Genomic DNA, 5087 nt, shown 5'->3' with positions numbered 1-5087 from the left:
AAAAAAAAAAAAAAAAGGAAGAAAAACTGAGTATCTTAGAATATGTGGAAAAAGATTTTTAAAAACAAAAAGAGAAACAGCATCCTCTATCAGTTCCAGTCTCTCTGTCTGATAGGGATCCCTGACCCCTCCTCAATCTGGGGTTCAGTCCCCACTCCCACCACTGTTACTTCAGCCTCAAAGCAAGAACCTGGAATATCCCTCCTGTCCAGGAGAGGAAGAGGTGTGGTGGGGAGGGCTGTTTGGTGGAGAAGGATGTGTCTGTTGGGATGTGGTGAGAGGCAGGGAGGTGTGTGTAAACACAGAAGTGTGTGTGTGCGTGTGTGAGAGAGAGAGAAAGAAAGCAATGACATGATGACTTTGCTTTTGGAATCAACAACTAGGCCATGGCATGCAGGCAAGTGTGTTTCTTTGTATGGGCAGGGGCACGTGGGGATGTGTGTGTGCATGCGTACACGTGCTCAAGTGTGGCCCAATGTGCCTGGGGTAACAGAGTGGTGGGATGGAGATAAGAATGCTTTTCTCTTAGGAAATGGGAGGAGGGATGAGGAGGAAGACAGAGGAGCCAGTGGCGGTGCAGGGTCTCTGGAAGAGTGGCCTTACCCTAGCTGGGCAGCACCACCTCCGCCATCAAATGCTCCCTGCCTGGCCATCGGCCCACATGTTCAATTAGCAAACAAGCAGACATTTATCACTGTGTCTTAGGTGCCAGCCTTAGGGAACACAGAGATGAGAGACTGGTCCCTGCTCTTGGGGGATCCCCCCCAATCTATCATGCTCGCTCTGTCATCCTTCAAGGTCTGGCTCACAGGCATCTGCTCAAGAGGCCTTTGCTGATTGCTGCCTGTACCCACTCCGAACCCCCAGCAGAACCTCAGCATCTTCTGCCTGGTGCACCACTGGTTCCTGGGGGAGGGGTGTGTGGGATATGTTTTCCTCAAGGGCAGGGGTCTGGCTCTTGTAGATGCCTCCAGCATCCACACAAGGCCCGGCACACGGTAGCAGGCTTTCTGTGTATAGGCACACATGAATCAACCAAAGGACAAAGGAATTAACAGGTGGACAAAGGAAAGCCCAGTGGAAAACTAAATAATGGAAGGTAAGAAAGAATGAATGAAGAAATTCAAGAATCGATGACTGAATAGGCAAATAAATGGAAGAACAAAATAACATTGTTTCTCAGGCCGGGCACGGTGGCTGACGCCTGTAATCCCATTGTTTTGGGAGGCCAAGGCGGGCGAATCACTTGAGGTCAGGAGATGGAGACCAGCCTGGCCAACTTGGTGAAGCCCCGTCTCTACTAAAAATACCAAAATTAGCTGGGTGTGGCGCCGGTGCCTGTAATCCCAGCTACTCAGGAGGCTGAGGCAGGAGAATCGCTTGAACCCAGGAGGTGGAGGTTGCAGTGAGCGGAGATTGCGGCACTGGGCTCCAGCCTGGGCAACAAAGCAAGACTCCATCTCAAAAAAAAAAAATTGCTTCTACTTTTTAAAATATGTGTTGGGCCACATTAGTCCCTTGCTTAAAATCTCCCAGTGCCTTACCTTTCATTTTGCTTGGAAAAATAAAAATACAATACATACGATACCATAATAATAAAGAATAATAAAATCCAGCAGCTTTGTCCTGTCCTCTGAGGCCCTGTGTGCTTGGCCCCTGCCTCTCTCCAGTCCCAGCTTTAGCCATCTTTCCCTTTACCCACATTTGGATCTTTCTCAGTTCCTAGAATACACTGAACTTTTGTCTCAGGGCCTTTTTACATGGTGTTCCCTCTTCCTTGGAAGTTCTTCTTGCCCTTCACAGTACTGCTTCCTTTTTATTCTTCGATTGAAGTGCCGTCTCCTCAGGGAAGCCTCCCCTGACTGCCACATCTAAGAAGGTCTCCTTATTCTTGGTCTCAGCATCCAGTTTGTCTCCTCTATGGCTATCACAATCTGGAATTATATATTTCTGTGTTCATTGCTTTTTGTCTCTGGACCTCTCTTGACCAGATTAGGGCACTGACCCAATCTGAGGTCAGGAGAAAGCTGGCACTTCTTAGGACGAGAAAAGTGGATTCTATGCCCTCATTCATCCTTTCAGAGTAACCTTGATTAGGAACACAGACTCTGGGCCCAGACTGCCTGGTTTGCAGACTAACTCTGCCTCTTCCTAGCTCCATGACCTTGGACACGTTATTTCACCTTTTTTTTTTTGAGACACAGTCTTGCTCTGTCTCCCAGGCTGGAGTGTAGTGATGTGATCATGGCTCGCTGTAACTCCCAGGTTCAAGTGATTCTCCTGCCTCAGCCTCCTGAGTGTCTGGGATTACAGGCGTGAGCCACCACACCCAGCTAATTTTTGTATTTTTAGTAGAGACGGGGTTTCGCTCTGTTGGCCAGGCTGGTGTCAAACTCCTGACCTCAAGTGATCCGCCTGCCTTGGCCTCCCAAAGTGCTGGGATTACAGGTGTGGGCCACCGCGCCCCGCCCAAGTTATTTCACCTTTCTGTACCTCAGTTTCCTCATATGTAAAATGGAAATTTAGTAGACCTCACCTCACAGAAGTCTTGAGAGAAATCAGTGAGCTGTTAGAGGAGTGTTTGTCACATAGTAAATACCACATAAGTATTCATTATCATTCATTCATTCATTCATTCGTTCATTCATTCGTTCATTCGTTCATTCAATTAAACCTCAACTCTCTGACCACAGTTTCCTATCCTTTCAGCCCATGTACTCACAAGCTCCTTGAAAACAATTCTAAGTCGGGTGTGGTGGCTCACACCTGTAATCCCAGAACTTTGGGAGGCTGAGGCACGAGGATCACTTGAAGCCAGGAGTTCGAGACCAGCTTGGGCAGCCCAGGAGTTCGAGGCTGCAGTGAGCCATGGTTGTACCACTGCACTCTAGGCTGGGTGACAGAGCAAGGCCCTGTCTCTAAATAAATAAATAAAACAATTCTAAAAACTGATACCAAAATCAAAAATCAAAGCCCAGCAAGCCCAGTGAGACCTCTCTCATCCATTTCCCAGGTAGCCATCACTCTCCTCCTCTTCTCACTCCTGCTTTCAACCAGCCTAGATTCTGCTGTCAGTCCTTATGGTCATTCGTTGCAAAGACCTGGCACTGTCCAGCCTCCCTCTCCCTCCCTCTCCCTCCAGTGTACCTGCCTGGAAAACCCAGGCCTGCAGGAATCTAACCATTTACCTTCTTTTTTTTTTTTTTTGAGACAGAGTTTTGCTTTTGTTGCCCAGGCTGGAGTGCAATGGCACGATCTCGGCTCACCGCAATCTCCTCCTCCCAGATTCAAGCGATTCTCCTGCCTCAGCCTCCCGAGTAGCTGGGATTACAGGCATGCACCACCACGCCCAGTATTTTTTTTTTTTTTGAGACGGAGTCTCGCTCTGTCACCCAGGCTGGCGTGCAGTGGCGCAATCTCCGCTCACTGCAAGCTCCGCCTCCCGGGTTCACGCCATTCTCCTGCCTCAGCCTCTCCGAGTAGCTGGGACTACAGGCGCCCGCCACCACGCCCGGCTAATTTTTTGTATTTTTAGTAGAGACAGGGTTTCACCGTGGTCTCGATCTCCTGACCTCGTGATCCGCCCGCCTCGGCCTCCCAAAGTGCTGGGATTACAAGCGTGAGCCTCCGTGCCCGGCTATTTTTTTTTTTTTTGAGACGGAGTCTTGCTCTGTCGCCCAGGCTAGAGTGCAGTAATTTTGTATTTTTAGTAGAGACAGGGTTTCTCCATGTTGGTCAGGCTGGACTCGAAGTCCCAACCTTAGGTGATCCACCTGCCTCGGCCTCCCAAAGTGTTGGGATTATAGGCATGAGCCACTGCCCCCAACCTCCCTTACCTTCTAAATGTGGAGGAGAAAACTGCTTGCTATGCAGACAGGGCCGCAGCTCCCAGCCGCAATAGGACACTAACCAGGCCCAGCAATCCTCTGGTGCATTTCTCACTAAGCAGGCCCTATCACTCTGCCCAGATGAGCAGCTCACACTTTTTCTTTTGTCTTCCAACATCCTACCCCATCTCCTTCTTCTCCACCTGGATTCGAAATCCTCTCACCTTCTGGAGATGTTACACCTCTGTAACTCCATCTCTCGTACCATCCAGCTTTCCCTTCCACAGAGTTATCCTCTTGGCCTACAAACACATTCTAGAATCTCTTGTTTACAAAGAAAAAACAAAACCCTTTCCTTAGAGAATTAAGCATTTATCCTGCCTTTTTAAGGAGAAACTGTGGTTCATTTCTAGTTGAGAGCCTCTTTGTAGAAAAACGCCAGCTAAAGCTGGGTGTTGTGGCTCCCGCCTGTAATCCCAGCACTCTGGGAGGCTGAGGCGGGTGGATCACCTGAAGTCAGGAGTTCAAGATCAGCCTGGCCAACATGGTGAAACCCCGTCTCTACTAAAAATACAAAAAATTAGCCGGGTATGGTGGCGGACACCTGTAATCCCAGCTACTCCAGAGGCTGAGGCAGAAGAATTGCTTGAATCTGGGAGGCGGAGGTTGTAGTGAGCCGAGATTGAGGAACTGCACTCCAGTCTGGGCAACAAGAGCAAAACTCCATCTCAAAAAAAAAAAAAAAAAAAAAAAAAAAAAAGGCGTGGTGGCTTATGCCTGTAATCCCTGCACTTTGGGAGGTTGCGGTGGGCAGATCAACCAGAAGTCAGGAGTTCGAGACCAGCCTGGCCAACATGGCGAAACCCCGTCTCTACTAAAAGTACAAAAATTAGCCAGGCATGGTGGTGGGCGCCCATAATCCCAGCTACTCAGGAAGCTGAGGCAGGAGAATCACTTGAACCCGGAAGGCGGAGGTTGCTGTGAGTCGAGATTGTACCACTGCACTCCAGCCTGGGCAACAAGAGCAAAACTCTGTCTCAAAAAAAGAAAAAGAAAAAAAGAAAAATGCCAGCTAGATGTGAGCACACAGCAAGATGGTGGCTGCCTACAGGACAAGAGAAGAAACCTCAAAATAAAACCTACCTTGCCGGCACCTTGACCTCGCACTTCCCAGGCTCCAGAAGTATAAGAAAAAGAAAGAAAGAAAGAAAATGCCCACTAATAAATACAGAAGGAATGTGAGAACTGGAAAAACTCCAT

The sequence above is a fragment of the Symphalangus syndactylus genome, chromosome 22, assembly GCF_028878055.3.
Source record: "Symphalangus syndactylus isolate Jambi chromosome 22, NHGRI_mSymSyn1-v2.1_pri, whole genome shotgun sequence".
In the NCBI taxonomy this organism is placed as follows: Eukaryota; Metazoa; Chordata; class Mammalia; order Primates; family Hylobatidae; genus Symphalangus; species Symphalangus syndactylus.
Note: the sequence above shows the minus strand (reverse complement) of the source record.